The sequence below is a fragment of the Apteryx rowi genome, unplaced genomic scaffold (genome assembly GCF_003343035.1).
Source record: "Apteryx rowi isolate R43461 unplaced genomic scaffold, aptRow1 scaffold_83, whole genome shotgun sequence".
NCBI classification, from domain to species: domain Eukaryota; kingdom Metazoa; phylum Chordata; class Aves; order Apterygiformes; family Apterygidae; genus Apteryx; species Apteryx rowi.
This window is the reverse complement of record NW_020451127.1, coordinates 301915-323407: the sequence shown is the minus strand read 5'-3', so window position 1 is coordinate 323407 and position 21493 is coordinate 301915. Positions and strand designations below refer to the sequence as shown.

At 44.1% G+C, this 21493-nt stretch overlaps 1 protein-coding gene across 14 annotated transcripts in view; it reads right to left on the bottom strand.

The window, feature by feature from the left end:
• Nucleotides 1-21493, bottom strand: part of MAP4 (microtubule associated protein 4) — a 145842-nt gene that overhangs the window by 104927 nt on the left and 19422 nt on the right. For all 14 annotated transcript variants that reach the window (XM_026089740.1, XM_026089731.1, XM_026089732.1 and 11 more), the window contains exon 2: nt 11487-11540. The gene's annotated coding sequence lies outside the window, so the exon portion shown is untranslated. The remainder of the gene's footprint in view (nt 1-11486; nt 11541-21493) is intronic.

The following is a 21493-nucleotide window of genomic DNA, read 5'->3' as shown; positions in this document are numbered from 1 at the left end:
CTCCCGTTCTGGCTCTTAAYGCAGTCCGCTAAGCGGTTGCTTCCAAACGCAGAGAAGCTAACCACTCCGGACACGGCCTTCAAACAAGGGACTRCTTTCTAAGGGTAGGAACTCTCCTGCAGATTCAGTTTCTATTGYGTTTATCTTAATATTCACCTCTCCACGGATGAAAGGCTATTCTGCCTGAGCAAAGGTGCCTAGAGAGGSATCATTGCGCTCTTCATAGTTATTACGGAAGCCTAAACAAAAATTGATCATTATATCCTGACCTGTTATTAGTGAAAAAAACAGTATTTCAAGACATCAAGGAATCTTTGTATTCTAGAGGGCAGATAACATGTAATATATGTCTGTTCTCCTTTTTTTTAAAAAATTATTATCAATTAAGCAAGGGCAGTTTAAAATAAAGTCTAGATCTCTACATTTAGCACTTAGGCAAACTAAAAAATAATTAGCTGAAGCTAGATCTCAAAGATCAAGACAGAGGGAATACTGAAATCAAAGAATGCCAAGAAAAGTTCTTGTTTGTGTGTGTCTAAATACACACACACCCATATGCACATATATAYGGCATTCTCTGATGACAGAAGAGGCACGCTCAGGAGGCATCAACAGAACATGACACAATCAGCCCTTTATCAAAATCAAAAGATGAAGACAGCTAAAGAGGAGACCTCACCTGGCAAACATCTGCCTGTCAGGAATCTCCTGGGTCACCTCTTATTTTGGTGTTCTGAAAAGAACGTCAATTAGAAAGCAAGCAATCATCTTCCAAAAAACCAATACCATGGTACAGTGACCTTGAACTAAGAGTCCAAGAGTTACAGGTTGCCAAAGAGGTTGTGGAAACTCCATCCTTGAAGATAATCAAAATCCAACCAGACACAGTGCTAGGAAGCATGCTCTAGCCGACCCGGCTTTGAGCAGGGGGTTGGACTAGATGATCTCCAGAGGTCTCTGCCAATCCCACTAGATCACTGTTCACACTTGTGAAACTAGCGATCAAAAGTCCGTGATCAAAACAAGACAAGTCCTAAAGCACTTCCATCTTACATCTGGAAGGCAAGCCTCAAAACCAAACCAACACCTCCTTTCCCTGGCCACACAAACACATTTGGAGAGGKCCCAGCTCTGCCCCAGATGCTGGAGGATAAAATCGTGCGCAGAGCAAGTAGTAGTACAGTTCTGCAGTAGATATGGAATGTCATTCATATAGTGGCCTTTCTGCTCCAGAAAAGGATGGAAACGAGACACAGCTATATTAAAAAAAAAAAAAAAAAAAAAAGGATGGAAACGAGACACAGCTATATTTAAAAAAAAAAAAAAAAAAAAAAAAAAAAAAAAAAAAAAAAGAGGAACAATTCCAGAAGTCACATCTTCAACATGCAATGGCCAATCTTGTTCGTTCAAGTTTTCAGGTAACTCTTTTGTTCTCAAATTAAGAACTAAAACTACTTGGGGTGCTACGAAGCTAGTTCTGGGTGTCCTAACTAGTCCTGTGGTGGAAACAGCCAGCAGTCCAGCTGTCCAATATGCAAAGATCTTCCTTCTGCTGCTTCAATAGACCCACAACTTATTACTGGTCTGTAATTGCTTCCGTTTGCCTATAGTGCAAGGCCAGAAGTCAGTACAGCAGGGAAAACATGACTTACAATACTGTCAGGATAACCACAGAAATGTTCCCGAAGGTCAGCTCCAAAGGCAAGAGTTTCATGCATATACAAGAAAGATGCTGGTTTCCTCACTACTCCTTTCCTATATGGAAAGATATATGAACATGCAACTTCAAGATAAAAGCAGTTATATTAAAAAAACAAAAATCCATATGTTGTCGCTGCATTTGGGCTTTTGTTAGCATACTGCCACCCAAGTTTTCACGAGGGGGCTGGAACAGCAGCAGTCATGTAGCTAGGAGTCGCTCTTTTAGATAAAAGGCTCTTTCTACTGAAGAGCTCCCTATCCAGGGCACCATACTTCCAGCAGTGCAAGATGTGGCCACAGGCTGGTATGTGCCAAGTAAACTTCTGCCTCATGGAACAAGAGGGAAAGAAGGAGTCATATGAAATCATGGGGCTTAATGCTCAATTTTTTTCGAGCTGATATTTTCTCCGTATAGTGATTTCCTGGAAAAACATTATGATGTGTGTGGGGGGGGGGGGGGGGGGGGGGGAGGGGGAAGAACAGAAATGCACAGTGCCTCTCCGTTAGTTGGGAGGGGCTGACCTGTTCTCCTTCAAGTGTCACAAGAACATTCCCCTTCCCATAAGCACCAGAGTGGACACACACAGCATAAGAGCAGCAGCTACAACCCCATTATAATTCACCGCCCTCAGAGCACTCTGGATAAATACATCTTTTATTATTCAATTATTTAACTCTGGTTTAAACTGTTAGACTTCTTCACTTAAGAATTTAAAAAAAAAAAAAACACCTTCCTTTGTGGGTGACATAAGATCTTCTACACTAACTCATCACATCAAATTTTGTGAAAGCAAGCAAAGATGACATCAGGTTTTATTTATGCAATCATGTATTTCCTTTTGAAAATTTGTTCCTAAAAATACTGCTTTAGGGAAGGCATGAGAGGTCATGAAATAGGCCTATTTATTGCTCTGAAAACATTCAGAGTTGCTGATGATCTGAAGAGGTCGGACTTACCTATCTGCTGTTCTGGATCCCTAAGATAACATCCTGGAACTCAAGGATGATCTTCAGAAGCACTACTTCTCTGGACACAGCATTTACATGGTATAGGTGGGCCTTTGCTTCTCCCAGAGATCTCAGTATAAAGTACAGTATACGTGGACAGTTGTACAGCGCAGGGAGACCGTGGGTGCTAACTCAGATTCCAGGGTCTCAGTTTTTTGTGATACATTCCCTTTTGGCCTCTGTTCCTCTTAGGAGGGYCAGGGTGAGGAGATCCTTTCTACAGACCTTGTCTTCTTTTCTCTGCAGGAARGTAGTCTACGTGCAATCTGTCCAGAATGAGATGCATGGGAACTCTATGCATAAAGCCTACGATGCTCTTTAGCAGTATACTTAACAGCTGAGCAAAGCCAAGACAGCAACTTCTTTCACTATCAGGCTTTGAAGAGCCCAGTTCTGCCCATGAACTCATAGGGACAGAAGACTCCAGACACCTAAGAGAGTAACTCTACCAAAAATCCCTTAGAATTGGACTGAAGTTGCTCTGGATTTGTCTACAAGCCTGAAGTTAATTTTGAGATTTCCCCTCAGTACCTGCCACGGGAGAGGTGGCACATTCCCCTTTCTGCCAGTAAGGGCCCCAAGCTGCCCAATAAACCACCTCTATCGACAGAAGATTTAGCACGAAGACAGCTGACTAATGCTACCAAAGCTAACAGTGACAGTAATGAATTTAAGGTACAATTGCTTAGGCTTCCCTTCTGTCCAAGTCACCCTGGAAAGATGACAAGTAAAAGGAAAAGACCCTCRGGGCTCGGAGGGTAGACAAGAAGTCTACTTGGAACTCAAGAAAAATCTCTGAGCAAATAAGGATGGGGAAAGAGAAGAGGTACTTGAGGGAAGAGGGCCTTACTTCAGCCTAGCCACAGCGGGACAAAAACCAGAGCAAGGAGGCTTCAGAGGGGCATCGGGCTGAGAAAAGCGAGAGCAATGCAATGTAGGAGAGAACCACACCAGACCACTTGCAACACTGACTTCACAGTACCTGCTCCCCACGGTATGTGGCATGTATTTTTGCTTTCAAAGAGAGTTTTACTATTGTTAATTACACTTAAACACACCGAGATGAGATAAGAGAACACCAGCCTTCTGAGTGATTTCCTTCCTTCGGGCAATTCATTACTATTAACAATTCAGCAAGATGGGGTAAGACTGTCCAAGTCAGATTGCTACGTTATGAGCTGTACAGTCTCCAAGCCGATAAAAAGTYGCATTAGTAAACTTGCCTTAAGTTACAGCAGGAAAGACACTCTGCCAGAGCAGCTTCAGTGGGAGGACAAGAATAGCTTTCCTATAAGCCCCAGCAGGGACTAGGGAATCTAAGAGGTGGGGATTAATGGTCTTGGCTGGCTCCCAAGAAAGCCACATGGAAGATGAGTTCATAGATAATAAGTGAGAGGGACTTTCAAGCGTCTGGCTGTGCACAGGCCCGAGAGCATTGAAACAAGAGACCTAAGACGAGTGGTATGTCATCCCCGCGATCATAAACGCTTATCCAAGGAAAATAAAGGAGCCTGCCCACCTTCTGCACGGACTCGTAGGCTGGAGAGCTGAAACGACCTATTCCTTAGCTCATTAAAAAGGAAGCTATCCGGAGCCCTACCCGTTCGCTGGTTTTCGGAGGGTTTCGGAGCAGCGGGATTCGCCGTGCGCCTCGCGAGGCAGCGCCAAATAAGGCGAGTTTCATCAATCACCGGGGGAGAGGCGCCGGCCTGCGCTTGGCAGAGGACGCGGAGCGACGGCAGCGCTGGGGGCAGGGCACGAAAACCCTGCTGCTAGCAGAGCACTCTTCCCCGCGTTACACAGCCGCTGCTAAGCCACAAAGCGAACAGGCAAGGCGAGCAGCTGTTGCCGTCAGCTGCTTTCCTTTAATAGCACATGGATGAGAAAGGAAAGCAGCTTCTCCTTCGCTACAAGCAAAGCCCGGAGAAGAACGGCTTTCTGGCTTTCACCGAAGCGCCATTTCTCCGGGGAGGAGGAAGGAGCAGAAGGAAGGCACATTTCTGATGCATTAGATCAGTCACCAATTTCCATTTTTATTAGGCGCTTTCAATTCTTCCCCCCGCTGCCACGACCCGGGAAGGGGAACTAATGAGAGCACAAAAARGGAGAAGTTTCCCTGCAGAAGTTCAGCTCTGCCGCTCAGCCCTCACGCCAGCCCCTCCAGATTCATCCTCCCTGGTGAAGGACAGCGCTCCGCCTTTGCCCTGCACGTGCGGAATAACGAGCCTCGTGCTCCCGCGAGCATCTCGGCTTTCACGTCTGGAAGGATTTCTCCCTTTATGGCTTGGGAAGAAAACCCTGCAGTGTGAATGCTGAAACTACRAACCAGGAAGAGAAAGAGCTCAAGTCATGGTTTAAAAAAAAAGTGATTTTCAGAAACCCAGTACAGATTAGTTACAGTTGTTATATTGCTAATCAGGCCCTCGGTACCCTAACGAATTCACAACATTTTGCCGTGTGTGTGTGTGTTTATATCCCTCTCAGCGAAAAGCAAAACTTTGCACGAGCAGCTATTAAATAGTATTTAATGTATTACATTCATATCATACCTCGTACTGCAGTAAGCTTCTGGATAAATGCAAGACTTAAATCCTGAGATTTTTTTCACCCCCCCGAGTTAAACCTCCTGCAGAATAGCCAAAGCAACTCAAGCTTGTGGGAACGGGCTGGCAGGAGGCGGCAAGCCTTACTCAGCAACTCTGCTGCCCCGTTTCACAAGGCGTATCAAAAAGGATAAATCAAATCATAAATGGCACCTGAAGGACCTTCTCAGGTCAAGCTCCTGGAGGCCAGCTCCGTAGTTTCTCCTACAGGACGTACAATCTGATGCCCATCAGAAAGGCTCTATGCGATCCGCTGCAAGCAAACTGACTCTTTAGAGAAGTGCCCCAAGATCCCAGTGTTACTCAAAAACCATGGTAATTTTGGGCAAGTAGCAGAAAACATAACAGGCTGCAGGTAATATCTGCTGACTATAAGAACAAAAGCAGGTCATCTGGCAACTGAATATGTACAGTCACTGCTTCCAGGAACCCAATCTACATACAAATTTTCCTCCTTTACCTAYATAATTCTAGTTACATTAGGGACTATATTAGAGTAGCTACTTTAATTAAAATAAGCACCTGTCAATGTCATTAGGTAGCGTAAGAACCCGTAGATCAGGACCCAGAACCAGTAGCTTCAAAATGAGAAAGTTGTGCAGTAAACTATTTTCATCAACGACAGCTCACCAGCTTGATGTTTCGGAGTCAGATGGGTGCAACGGCAAACCTACCAGTGCCCTTTCAAGTAGGCGACTCGCAAACAAACAAACCTCAGCCCTTATTTCAAAGCTTTCACTATCGGGAGGTCCAAAAAACTTCAGAAGCATGAAACAAACCACACTTCAATAAGAAGAAACGAGTTTTAGCTACCTGCAGCTTCTGCAAAACCTTAGCTATAGAAAGCAAAAGCGTTASGGATTCATCAGCTGCCTTAGAGACCGTGCCCTCCCTCGGGCTTTGAGGGCTGGCAGAYATGGCCCAAAAGCAATCTGGAAACAGAACAGACACACAGCTGAACTACTTGAGAGGTAGAGGTTTCGCTGTTTAAAAACCACAGCCAAACGTTATGGAACCAGACATTTAAAAAGGAGAAGCTCTATCGGTGCCCGGCCAAGACTGTAAAGCATCAGCCAGGGCGCAAGCCTGCGACCGGGCAGGCAGCGTGGCTYGGAGCCACCGTGCCCGCTTACCCCGCGCTCTCGGCCGCTTGCCGCTGGCTTCAGACGTGCTAGGTTGTCAGGCCAGAAACAAGAGTTGCTCCCTTGATTTCCAGGGAGGCTATAAGAGCGCTTGGAAACRCGCAGAGAAGCGACGTCCCTGGACGCTGCTGGATGGGAGCGGGATATGCCCGGAGGATCCACGGCGGCGGAGCCACCTCCTGCTTCCTCTGCTAAGAGCAGTGCTGGGACRTCCACGTCCGTCCTCACGCCCTCCTGCGTTACTGCGGTATGCTTAGACCGAGCCCAGCTCTCTGTACCACTGTTTTCAGTTAAGTGCATAGATTTTTGTTCTTTTTAGAGCAACTCCACAATGGTTATAATGGAGATTAAACATACTCTAAGGTGTTAGGAATTACTACTACGTAGGCACAAATATCCCTCCTTAGAAACGAGAAAGATGAAAAAAATCACAAGTCCTTTTAAGCAGGGTGGAAGCATATAATCTTTAACAAAAGAAAAACACTGAACACGCTTGGGCACATCTACAAGCAGAACTGAAGTCTTTGACTCCAGCTGCTCGTAGAAGGATTTGCTAGAAGCTGGGAAGTACGTAACGCCTCTGTGTAACGGAGGAGGGAATGAGGCGCTCCTGTTTGGTAGCGGAACAGCTTCAAACCAAAGGAAAGTAGAACAATACGTGGAGAAAGGTCCAGCGAGCCACTATAAAAGCGCTAGAGGAGGGAACACTCGTACTTCCCACGGGGACTGCAGGACGGAAAGCCTGTTCCCGCGTCCCACTAGCAGGGCAACGCACCGCGGGCCGGCGGAGCCGAGACCTTCTCCTTCAGCAGGGCAGCTCCTTGCAAGRTAACGTTTGGGTCAGGATCCATCACGGCTTGTGCCAAGCACGAGCCGCACGCAACACGGACAGACGCCTACGCCAGGCCCAGCACCTCCCGCGCTACCAAGGCGGGGGGTTACCGGTACGGGCAGGTGTTTGGAAAGCCGCTCGATAGCGCACTATTAGGTATTTAAGCAGTAGGCCAGGCCCAATTTGAAACGCTGCTAGACTAGAAGTTCAGCAAGTACGTTCAGGCCTCCTTTCATAAGGGTATAACTTAACTAACCTAAGTTATAAGAGGTATTACTGCCCTACAAAGTTCACGGCACTCGGGACGGGGGGAGCAGCACATACGGCAGCCTGTGGGGCTGAGCTCAATTTACCTGTTTAAGCCACTCGAGAAGCTGAACCTGATTCATCCTGAGCTAGCCAAGAGAATTTGCCATTTTTACCATTCGAGCTTCTCGATTACGTTGAGCTGGTTTAGTGACCAAGTTTTACTGACCAGACCAAGCAGAATCTCATTTATGAAACGGTTTCCTAAAATAACTCCAAATTTATGCCCAAGAGAAATACACTAAAGTCAGTGAAGGCACTGCTCTAATTTTCTAGTTATTCCCCTAAGACGTTTTCTCAAATGCTTCAAGCAGCTGAATGCAGGCTTAGTTCAAGCAGAAGGATGCCTACGTGGTTATCTGGTTAAAGGTTTAGGTAAAGCGGAGGAAAAATACCAAAATGTGCTGTTAGCCAATACTTCCATCAGGCTGGAGTATGGGAAAATGCTAAAAGGAGCTGCAGTGAGAGGTTTTATTTTACTTCACTGTCTCAAGAAACGTACCACGTGAGAAAGTAACCGTTTCTTTTTGCTCATACCCTTTCATTTGAGACCYGATGAGATGGATACTTATTTATGGAATTAATTTAATGCAAAAGGCTAGGTTCCCCCTTCCCAAATGCATGCAGGAAGCCAGGAGAGGAGGAAGGGAGTAGCTATGGCACTTCAGCCACCATTGTATTTACATTTCCGTACTCTTGGTAACAAATATTTTTCAGCCACAGCTGAATGCCAGGCATCTGTTTAGAAAACAAAGGCTGAGCTTTCCCGAAAGCAAGAGCAATAAAAGAGGTTCCAGGTCTCCCTGCGGTGTTCCCAGGTAAGGTCTGATTTCTCCAGAGAAGGGTTCACTTCCTTATTGAGGTTATGGCCGCGACAGCCAGCATCTCAGCGCCGTGCGCTTTGACACAGGCAGCTTCTGCCCAGAAAGACAAGGGGCCAAACAACCGTGCAGTGCGATACCGAATAAAAGTTCATCTTTTGTTAAGGCGAAGGGTTCTGCCCACATCTCTTTAGGGAACTAAAGCCATACGCAGCGAGTGCCGTAATAGTGCTGCTTCCTCCCGGAGTTGTTCTCCTCCTCCCAGGGCTAAATCTTTTCAAGGCTCTTCTCAGTATTCCCAGACCAGAAGGTCGGGGCGTACGTCTTCAAACCGCTTTTGAAACGGTGGCTGGATCGTGCCCCAGCCCCTCTTCCCAACAGGGAAATCCTCCCGGAGGACAGGCAGCCGCGCGTGGTTTGCCACGGCAGAGGCGGAGGCAGTTTGCTCCCGGCGGCTTGGCTTATCTCAGCAGTTTTCTGCAGGCAGAGCTCCGCTGCTGGGGGGGAACAGCGAGTCCTGCAGCAAGTAGCTGCTGCTTACTCCTACTCCACGTATGTCAGCAACAACAACGCCAATCTAGTTCACTTTTCAACAATAAAATTGGACTGAGAGATACATTTTTGCGTATGCTTCCTTCCAGGTAGGGCAGTTAAAAAAATACAAATTAATCCAAGAAAAAAAGTACTTTCTCCCCAACTAAATACACGTTACAACACAATAACCCAATGAAATTCTAGGGACCATAAAAGTCCTAGGCAGTATTCACAGTTCAAGAAAGCAAGCAAGACGACCAAGATGCCACTGTATTTGGCTGGAAGAGCTGGGAACAGAATAAGCAGGAAGAACTGATTTACTCCTGAGAGACAGTCAGAGATTACGAGGGTTTTCGTTTTGCTGTGCAAGGAGCCCAGGACACTCCTCCGTCATGTCATAAAGCAAGAACCAACCGAAGCCCGTGTCGGACTCGCGCAAACACTTCCGCTTTCCTGCCCGCCCGCTCGCCTGGGCTCCTCCAGAGGATGTTGGGGAGGAAACTGCCTTTATTCATCCAGGCAGTCAATGAACGCGGATTAAACGTTCCCGGATAAGTTACTTCAGGAAGCATTTTTAGCTGCTGAATATAGTCTGTGGGAAACACCTGTTTGGTTTCCATGTCCCGAAACCATGGAACAACAAATGTTAAGAGGTACCCTGAAAGTAAGCTGACTCCGAGGATCTTACAAATATATTTGTAGCTATCTCTTTTTTTGTATGATAAAGAAAATAAAAGGAGGAAAATAACAACAAACACAGCACCCTGAACAACTTGGGAGTTAACAACATGACCAAGTCAACTGATCTATTCCAGACAACCAAGGAGTCTGGTAGACAAAAGACTGCACTGGCCAAAGTTAAGTAAAGTGGTAAGGAAAAAAAAAAAAGAAAAAAGAGTCAAGACAGGAATGTTCAAGGACAATGTAGCGCTCTTACATTCTTATGTCATCTTCATAGTTCAGCTGCTTGGACCAGTAACTCCCTACTGGAGAAGGTGATACTCCACCTCCCATGACCTCTCGAGCTCTATCGAGGCCACTGGGAAAAGCATGCACAGAATTCCGGGCCACCTCCCCTCCCACCCCCTACATCCATCCCACCCAAAGTGAGATAAGCAATTGTATTTGGCTTTTTTTCAAAYGGCTTTTCAAGAGAAGAACAACTTAAGATGGTTGGCAGGCAGCCACCATACACTGTATAAACAACTGGCGGTGTTGCTGCATTTCACTGAATCTGGTTTCAGTCATCTCATGAATGGATATGCAAGAGCATGAGCCTGGCTGAAGAGAGAGAACTTTGCATCTATGACTTGTTACTTCTACRCTTGCCATTTAAAAAGACTTAAAAAAAAAAGGCTAAGAACAATCTTATTCCATACCCATAAAAAAATAAAAAAATAAAATAATCAGGAAACACGTGAGGCAACCGTAATTTGAGGATAGTTTTAGTAAATCATAGTAGATACAGTTGTCAATGWTAAAATAAGTTGTAAYTGAACCGTAACCATTTTGACTCCTCTGTATTCTTTACAGCCAGATACCACTGGATTGTACTGGCAGACTGACCTTAACAATAACTCATTTTATGGCAACTCTGAGCCTCCTGTTTAAYTGTTTTATATTCTAAACTATCATAAGGTGAAGACAAAATGCAGTATGAATTAGTGCAGAAAACAGGCTGATGCTGCTTGAAGAAATAGGTGGCATCTGAGAACAAATCACTGTCACACCAACATCCAACTGCAATGTGGAATACAGCAGTGTCCCTCAGTCCAGAGGAGCACCAAGATGCAGCTGTCATTCCTCCATCCAGTACATGTTTGGTGAGTGCCTGCACCTCAGATATCCTCCGTCTGTAGACTGGATGATAAACTCCAGGGAAAGAGTTTAACCTTATGGTGCCTTCCACAGAGCAAAACCAGGACTTGAAACGCACGTAACAACAAGGAACTTGGATACTCCACTGCCCCAAACTCCTAAAAATYGTATCAGATATGTTTCTTCTTAGCCTAGTTTCTCCATTTTCATCTTTTGTAGTGCTCTCACTCTGACAAAGTTTGAGTGGCCAAGTTAGACAAGGTGTCTGCCTTTTGCAGTGGAAAAAGCAAGAAAGGAGTTCCAAGCAGCCAAAAAGACATCCTTTGAGCCACATGCAGGCCCTGCTATCTTGAACAGAAGCAGAGGAGCRTAAGAAACTAATAAATACCCCAAAAGAAGGATGCAAAAATAGCAGGAATGTTAAATGCATTTCAGGCATGTTTGTTCCGCAGAAGTTCAAAGAACTCTCCGTGTAATGCCTTTTAAAGACATGAGATCCCCCCAGAACCCGTTCAACACTCCTCTTGTCATAGCTGGGCCTGACCTGCTCTGCCAAGCTTTGCTACTGAATTTCCGAATGGGGGAGATTATGAAGTCTCCCAACTCTAGACAGTAGCTATATTGGCCAGAATAGATGAAGTTTCAGCATGCACACACAGCTCTATCAGACCTTTGCTTCCACCAGAGATTTAGTGCTGTATCATTAACAAGCAGTTCATACCTCAAAAGCAGGTGTTCCCTTTAGTAGACCCTTCAGTCTTCACAAACCGCTTATCTGCAAAATACAATGCATGCACAGTTAGGAGGAAGCCATACAACTACAGAACACTTGGATGTCAGATTACTAGGGATAGCTAGGCCAAAATTTGTTATTCAAAATTAACTAAAACATTGGAAGTCTTGATACAATCCCACCACAGTGATCCAGGATGCTCTCATTAATGTTCTCCAGCTATAACTATTTCACATCAGAACTTGCTCAAGCTGTTAAAGATTACTATGAAAATTGTGAACAATTTCTCCCTTATTATGCATCTTAATAGCTTTTTATAAACATACCATTAAAGCTGAAGTAATCCAGAATGATTAGGACATACCTCCACCAAGCAATATTTCAGGTGCTCATATAAAGACTTCAAAGCTCTCAAAGTCACAGGTACACAYGCACTTGCAAAGCCACCTGTGACAACCAGGTTTGATTCATCGGCTGATTATATCTGCCTGGAGTTAAATAAAGCTAAACAGGACCCAAAACACCTGTGGCCTGATTTTATCAGTGTTATTACTAGGCAGAGGCACTGTGCAAAGCACTGTAAAGCTTTCACATGGCAGAACTTTCATGTTTTAATCTTTGAGACAGGCGAGTAAGCAAAGACTAAGCTATTTTCATTCAGAAAACAGTTGCACCATTCCGTGCCATTTTCCGTACTTCCAAACATTAGGGCGGAATCTGTTGCAACATTATTAATAATACATTCACAAGTCTAAACCTACAGGTATTATTATGTATGTTACCCAACYAGAAAAGTATAGGCTATATTCTTTYAAAGACTCMCTTAATGATATTTGGATCAATATTTGAATATTTTCATCTGGCTCCCCTTCAGGTACCATGTTCTTCAGGCGTACACGGAAGACTATTTTCAATATATATTTTCCATGGTTTCCATGAAGCTACACCCCCCAGCTTTACCACGGGACCATTTTCTCATCTCCTGTGTGCTGTGGCCCAAACTTTTCTAGCCAGTACCTTAACTTTATTCATGCTTGCTTTACAGTGAAGAAACAGTAATATCTTCACTAAAAAACAAAAAAATCCACCCAAACAGTACTCCATATAYGCTCCACGCAGTGCTCTGAAAAAGAATATAGACCGAGCCCCACAGTAAGAGTCAGTCAAGTATTCCAGTACACATGGAGGAACACCCAACTTGTTTTTGACTATAGTAATTAAGTCGATCTCAAAACAAAATACCATCTTAGTCTCTGCTTCCTAATGCAAAGCTCGTATAGCAACACTAATGCTTATTGCTGTCCCGACAGATGAACACTTCACATTACACGGAGGCAAAATGCCAGAGCTCCGAGTTAAACGAAAAACAATCTTTTCAGCTTTAATAAATGGTAATGCACTCAGGAAGGAGAAGGACCTTCTGAAAGAGTCCGATCCCCTTCAGAAGAGGAGCAAAGAAGAGCTACTAAGCTGCTTGAGGAATGGAGAAATGATCTTGCAGGTGATTCAGATGRCTCTTGACCAAGTATTATGGAAGAGCTCCCACTTGTGCGGTGGCATTAGCATTCCCCTTCCAACAGGAGGGAACTCTGCTAATATATAGCACAAAACCGCATTTTTCTTTTTCACATCATTATCACCAGGTGGCTGAACTGCAAGTATGATAAACTAGGATATCAGGGTCCTTATCCTCAGTCACTGCCAACTGCTGAGCTCCCAGACCATACCCAAAGCTGTCAAGYCCGAAACGCTCAGCCTGGCCCTCTGTCCCATTAAAGCTCATCCCACACCTATTGATCTAATCCACCTGGTTGTTACGCTCTCCCACACTATATTTAGGTACGTTCAGTACAAAGAGACCTGACTTTACCTCCTCTGTTAAGGCAAACAAACAAACAAAAAAAAAAAAAAGAAAAAAAAACCACCACACTTATTTTTGTGGCAGAGCATTAATGAAAATAAGAAGTATTAGGTCCTTTTCCAGTGCTGGGCATTGCAGTGCTATGCAGTTCAAGATGGGATAGCAGCAAACACTGTTCTGACTTCAGTGAAGTCAAAAACAAACAAACAAAAAAAACCCCACCACCTCAATCTCTTGGTTTGGGCAAAACCAGTTCTTCCTTTTGTAAACCTGCACCTGTAGTTGTTCTTTCAATAAACCCTGAAGGAAAGCATTCACATACTACTGAGGTCTCATTAAGTAGCCAASAGCAGTAAAGACGGGGGTTTGCGGTTTTTTTTTTTTTCCTTAAATATTGGGTGTTCTTGATCAACAAGCAAAAACTCTAAATAAGCTACCTTTCTTACCTCAAATTGACAGACTTCTTAGAGTTGCAGCAGTGGCTAATTTTTCTTTTTTTTGTCCTAGGTCTTACACTAATCAGAGATGGTCATTATCTGCTCCAACCAAATAATAAACTAAGTAAGACTCCAACCACTTGGTTTAAGTATATTGAACTGTTGGTGAATGGGAAAAAAAAATCTTTATTACTCTGTGCAAAAGTCCATCACCTGCCCAGCAAATATTGAATTACGTGTCCCATTAGCTGTAATTGTTTTCCAGTTTAGAGAAACATTACTAAGAACTTTTAGATCTCTCCATTAGAAACATCTGTCTATACACTGCAACCCTGGTCCCAAGTTTGCAACCTTACTTCTCCCCAACACAAYTGTTGTACAAGTGACCTGGAAAAGCAATGCAACATAGGAAAAGCAGCCTATTATGTCATTTACGTCCCACACGACACCCACTCATTTATCTTGCCTACACTATCAGCAAACAGGTAACGCTCGGTATGCGGTTATGCACACTGCTCCATCCCTGCAATACCCAGTTTCGCATCCTGAGCCAGTAGTTCTTGTTCCTCTGCTCTTCCGGTTCCCAAGCTCCTTTCACTTCTCTAACTGAGCGTTTCAGTGGCTTCACTAGCTCCATCCGGTTTTCTAGGCAGATACTGCTGTCACCAACTGAACTGCCTGCATCGCATTAATAAACRCTACGCTCTCTGCCCGCAACCCGGTCCCCGACCTTCTCCCCCRAGAGTTCACTAACTCCATCCCAGCTACGATTCAACAGCTATTCTCAGTTTTAAAATTATATACCTATTCCAGGGTAAACATTAACAACTCAATTCTGGATTTTAGTATTGTGAAGGTTCTTAGTACTCTAAGTAGCAGCTATTCGTTGGCCACCAACAGCAGTCCTTTTGGAGGAGGAGGAAGCTACCGCCTCTTTGGTCCATGAGGAAAGCACGTGCCTTCCCTTGGTAAAGCACCAATAACGAGAGGCAGAAGCAAGCAAGGGATTATCCTACATCCACCTTGCAGAGCTATCAGGATCAGACAGTCTCCAGCCCCCATAATTTTGTATTTTATGTATGAACAGCGCTTGCCCCAATCTGGTTTAATGTTGCTGTGCTGCCAAAGATAGAGAGATATTAGAACGAACCTCCAGTTACGTTCAGGATTATCATTCTTACCCCAGCTAAGTGGAATGTAACGCAGCTCAATTAAGTTTGTAACAGGAAGAATGCGTCATTCTTCGTATCAGATGCCTTTAGACTCACTAGATTTCTCTAAACAAGCAACATTTTCTGTTTTCTAGCCCCACAAGTCAGAAGAGTCCATTTTCCCATGTCCTGGGAGAGAAAACTACTCAGTCTTTAAACTTCCGATGTCTCCCACCCTTCATGCTTTATTTATACATCTCTAGATAAACAGCTTCCTTTAAATACTTGCCTATCTTAAATATGCATGGTGCATGAAGATCACTTGAAATGAAAAGCTAAAGAGGATGGCACACACTACAGCTACAGYATTGCACAGGCAAAGCAGCAGTACGTTGACAACACCATGGGTTCAGATGCAAAGTCCTGTAGACCCTGAGCTACCTGCGCGTAGTGGTCAGGAAACCCAGACACGCAGACACCTCAGATTTTCATCCCAGTCCTCTCCCAGAGGGGAAACACTAGCAGCAAGTTAGCTACAAAAAACTGACACAAGAGAAACCGCCCTCATAGCCACAATCCCCTACCGTGGCTCCTTGCCAGCGCCTGAACTCGCCAAGCTCCTAAAGCAAGTGTTTACTCTAGAATATATGGTGGACTTGTTTTCTTCATGCCTACCACTGCCAAACATTCAATGGATTTTTGCTCAGAGACAAATTCCTCTTCCCACGCCTGCAGAAGGCGCCTCAGATAAAGCCGACAGTATTTAAGAGAGACTGCTTTTGGATTTGGTCCTATACTTTTGGGTAGRGCTTCTCCCAAGGGGGAGGAAAGCCCCAAGTTTGGACTCCAATCATTTTCAGAGTCTTCAAAACACAAGAAGGAGTTCCACTAAACTCCAAAACTCAATAGTCTTCTCAGGAAAATAAGCCATGAGAAGTAAGTCAGGGACATTCACTATAGTCACACAACATATACTACTTACAGAAAGAGATGATACTTCCCAAATAATTACAGGGAGCCCATGGAAAAATAAAGGTCTTCAACGGTAAAGAGAGCAGGTATTCTTCAGCGATACCCACATTTAGTCRTTATGAAAGAGGACAGCCTGCGACATATAGTTTTCTATAGCAATTTGGTCAACAAGGTTAAAAAACAGYGATGTCCACACAACCGGGGGTAAGYRAGCAGCTACACGAGCACAGATGTTTTCATAGCACCATGGATTTTCTTACTTGACTACAGAAACAACGTTCAGCGGTTCCAGAAAACTGCAAGTGCGACACATGGATTTCCAAATCGTCAGGGTCAAGGACCAACCAAGGACCTTGCAGAACGACCCTGGAAGGCCGGGCAAYATAACGAGTGCTCATTACCAGGAAAGCCCTTCAGCAGCCAGCGCCTTTGGYTCGTTAGCGTATAACCACAGGAGCAGGAGCAGGGCAGGGGGAGTACAAGACCTAATACATGCAATGAGAGGCAGAAAACARCCCCAAAAGGCAGAGATTAAACAGTTTCTATAAATAGCAAAAACTGCTTCCRTCACATCTTTCAGATAGATCTTTAAAAAACAACAACAAAAAAGAGACAAAAAAACCCTCAGACCCACGAAAAGCCCCAGAGCTGATAATGCCCTTAGTGAAAAACAGCAAGGAGAAAACAACTTTCATTAGAAGCTCAATTAAAAAAAARRARGRAAAAAAAAAGTGATTTGAGCAAGACCAAAGTATCTTCCTTCACAGCTGAAGAACTCTGCTGCTAACAGGACTAAATTAGCTAAAATTAGCTATCACTGCTCCATTCACAATAGCACCTCCAGCTTCCTGCGTGGATGAGTAGTTTTGGTAAAAGCAGTTCTAATTTGAATTCAGGGCATGCAAATTCAAAGAGAATAGTGATTTCTGACCAATTCCTTCCATGAACGCTGATGGATAAGAAAAAGTGTCTTTCACATCAAGAAAAAAAAACTTTCACATCAAGAATATCACATCAATCCTCTTCCAAAATATTTATTTTTGGAATAACACATTAAACAGCAAACTTTCCGCCCAGCTGAGTTACGTCTAAAAATGAAGTTATCAAAAATTTAGGAACTCCCTCCTACTGTTATACCTAACCCATACGGATCCACGATGGCTCCTGTCATATGGCTTATTTGTCAGAGCACATGCCCATGCCCACACCCACACTGAGACAGCGTTATCCAGCACAGYCTGCCGTTCTTTTGGGAAAAAAAAGAATTATTAAAAATGTCCATCTCTGCTTTAGGGAAACTCATAATTAAAGATTCACTTGTATGCATGTTAGAATAAGGCACCTTAAAAACAAACAGAATTAASCTGTGCTTTATGATCTCTTTCACATACAAAACATCTGCTAAAATAGCAGAAGACCGCTGTGAAGTCCCAAACACCTCTTTGATCTTTTAAGCTTACACAGCAGCTACTTTATAACTACATTGCAAAATAACATCAGAAATACCACATAAAATAATTTAGTGAATACAGAACTCATCAGAAATTAACTCTGAAGTCATCTGCATGTGACCTGGGATACAATGTAGATGACAACTATTTTGTGTAAATAACTCCAAGTTCAGTCAAGTCCTGAAGTATGAAATAGCAACACACTGCAGTTATATTACACTAARTTGAAGTTCAGCCAGTGGCCATTTTCCCTTAGTTAGGGCTAAGCACTAATGATCACCTGAGAAGGACTAAACACACACCCAAAACAGCGTATTATTCAAAACTTCACTTTTCCTTTAATGGAAGCCTTTAGGGCCTACTGCGATTCCTACGGTCCAAGGGAAATTAAGGCTACATCTCCACTGCTGGGTGGAACGGCAGAGTTGACTTAACGTGCCCAGARCCATTCTTGGCTGGGAGAAGCCTGCATTCCCACTTCTGAAGTCCTCCTCTTTAGACCAGGGCAGCTACAGGCAAACACCTCCTGAGAACGGCCCTGGCCTCTGCTAGCTCTTGCCATCCACGTACTGCCTGTCTGGGACAGTACTTYGGCCTTGGCCAAGAATTGTGCCAGGAAGCATTGGAAAGACAACAGCAGGGACACCGTATGCCAGTGCTAGGGGAAGCGGCCAAGCATCATTTATCCACKGCTACTCACACAGCCAAAGACTCCAGGCTACAAGGAATCGAGAACGTTTACTCAGAAGTTGTTTTGATACTCGCACCATTCCAGCTTGCCGGAAAGCCCAGCAGCCTCCGCTGATCTCCATCTGCCAGCGGACAGCAAACAAACCCGAAGCAGGCTTATCAGTGGCCAGTTTGTAGTAGACTGCTCTCGACACCTAAGTCTACATCTCTTCTTGCTTCATCCACGTTTTACATACTTTCAGACTGCAAGTAATTTAAAGAATACCACTGTTGTTTTCCACACCCTAATACAGTAAGTCTCGAGACACATCAAGAACAGGTCTGTTTATTTACTTTCCACTTTCACAGATGACAGATTCTCACTGTGTAGATTAAAAAGCCAGTGAAATGGTAAGTGATGATGTACACATTCACATTGTATGTTTAAATGCTGATCAAATATACGCAGTCAGTTATGCGCTCCTGAATGGAGAACAAGCACAAGCTCACATGGGCTATGAAACACTTCRTCTTTCCTTAAGAAAAGAAATTAGTTTTCACAAGAAGAAAGTCGCAGGTGCCAAAAGCAACTTTACAAAATTAGACTGGGTTAGCTGATGCTGCAGAAAACATTCTTTAATGTATCAGTATGGGCAAATAAGACAGACATTAGGCTTCCCCATTTCCTTGGGGCCTAGGAGGCCGTCTTAACGATGACAAGGTACCACGGTGAGAGTTTTAAAGCAAACAGCTATTGGATAAGAATTCTGACCCATCCGAGACGTTTTACTGTTGTAATAAAGTGTGAAAATTCATGAGACTTAAACAAATCTACTTATGCTTTCAAGGGTGATGCCTCCCAACTTTCATAACTTAAGCACCACAATTACCAGTTAATAACTTCTCACACACACACAGGTCTCCTGCAGAGGTCATAATCCTCCTCTTATATTGCCATTCCCGCAGGAGCAAGCTCAGGATGGAGAGGATTAGACTGCTAGTATATATGGTTGGCAATGATGAGGGCAGAGGAAAGAGCTGCCCAGCTGCAGGTCACCCCTCAGAGATGCTGTTAATTGACTTCACTGAGCACTCCAGGTGCTCTGCACACCTTAAAAAAACCCTACCAAGCCACTATAATTTTTATGTTAAAGGATCCACATGCCGAACAGCAGGTGCCCTCTGAAGTTCAAGTGCGCTTAGTGCTTGCAAACAGGTCATTTTACTGGGACTTGAGCTCGCATGTGGCAGTAGCATAAACCCATGCTTCTTCACCCCRGCAAGCAACTGCCCAAATCTTCAACTACTAGAAGTATCTTTGTCTTRAAGAGATTTGTTATTCATTTGATTTTTTGATTTTCAGTCTAGACACCTATTTATGACAGTAGGTTTAACACTGAATGCTTGGGGGGGAGAGGGGGAAACAACACAAAACAAGACACCAAGAAACCCACCAAGTACTGAAACGAAGCAGAATACATCCCGGCAGCCAGACTAGYATCCTAGGTTAAAAGCTCCAAGAGGTACATATTATTATTCTTATAGAAGATGTCTATGTACAAAAAGGTCATTTATTTAGAGAAAATTCTCACGCCCAGCTGTGCACCAAGTAAACAAAYGTCAGCATTTGAGCAAATCAGTTTGACAGGTTGAATAACCCATGAATTGCAAGTGTTCAACTTAAATCTTCATCTTAACTATTTAACCTCAGTGGAATGGAGCAAGGTATTAATCACGTCTTTAAAAGATCAGGCAGTCACACCCACACCAAGGCCATCGCTTTGGAAGGTGAGCAAGACTAGGACAAATCCACTCAGGGGTCCAAGAGAAAAGTCGGCATCTCCTTTGTTTATGGTGATATATTTTAAGAACTAATTGCTCTTTATGTAAAGAGGTCGTTGAGCAGTTCTGATTTAAGGCCACATGTTTCCACAACAAACCCCAACACAGAGCCTTCTGTCGTGGTCCTATATTCGCTTTACTGTCCAAACCTCACTTTAGGACATAGTAGGCGGCAACATTTTCAAGAGATGGATGCCCTCATGTACACGGCTCATGGAAACAGTCTCCTGCTTTCTCAAGGGGCAAAACGGCAGCAGGGAACAGGAGCAAGGGGGGACACAACACACACAACCACTGCTACTTAAGTGATAGGAACCGGTGTGCTTATCTGACTGCTTCTTCTAGAATCGGCTRAACACAGATGCCGCCTTACAGGAAACTCTATCTTCCTTCGCCAGCTATCTCTTACCTTTGCCCACACGAGTGCCGCGGGTTAGTTTCCACTGCCTCGTTTCTCCGTTACAGAAATCGGACACTAAGCTGAGCAGAACGGCTCTAAAGGGTACCACCAGCAGGACCGCTGTCAGAGCAGCCAGATAAGACCATATCAGAAACAGCTAACACGCCTCATTAGTCACAGGTCAACAAAAGCTTCCCAAGGGCAAGCCACACGTAAGCTATTTCTTAAAACAGATGAAAGCGGGAAAGCAGCCTTTCCTCTGCACATACCAGCTCCTGCATTAGAAAGGGTGGATGAAGAGGACCAGCCGCCCTCGTCTCAAACACTTTTAAATTCGGTTCATGCCCGTTACAAACTATTACTTAGCCAATAACGATACAGAAGGTGCATCATCAGCTCTTTTAGACAATAGAGGGAACACAGCGTCTAACGCTGCCAGACAGCRATGCAGCTAGAACAAAAAGGAATAAAAATCAGTAACCTTGATTCTTCCATGCACRAAGATAACAGGTTTGGAGTCTCCACGTAATCAATATAGTTCTCTCTGCCTTCTCAGGGGATGCTAAATGCATCAGAAGGAAGGCGGCAAAAAACAAAAATTAAAACAAGACACCCACACAATCACTGCTACTTAAGTGCTAGAAATCATTGTTCTTCTCCGCTTGTTTTTTCCGAATCCGTTGCTAGCACAGCTGCGGCTTCATGTGTCTCCAAGACAATTGTCACCAGCCTGACTCCAGCRGAGAGGACCAATTAACAGGCACCAAGGCTCCCAGCTAACGGGCAAAGAGTTGAGCTCCAGCGCTGCTGCAAAGGGACTGATTACCTTTCTGAACACAACGTTCAGCCTGCTCAGAGCTGAAACGATCCAGTGCATCTGACTGCTGAACACCTCAAATCACCACAGTGAAGAACTACAGATCCTCACTGTACTTCTATAGCACATGGAAACTGCAYGGCAAACAAGTCAGTAGCACAGACAGAATATAGTTTCACTAATAKCAAAATATTTCTTTCTAGACTACAGGGCATCCTTTAGCAGAAGAGTTAATAGAAATGACTGAAAATACAGCAGACATTTGAGACAGTGTTATAATCAATTAAAATCAAGAGCTTTCAGAACATGGCTATACCCTGTAAGTTTTCAGAGGACACGAGCTTTACATGGATAAGACTAAATGCATTACAGTCGTGCAATGTCAGTGTTTTGAG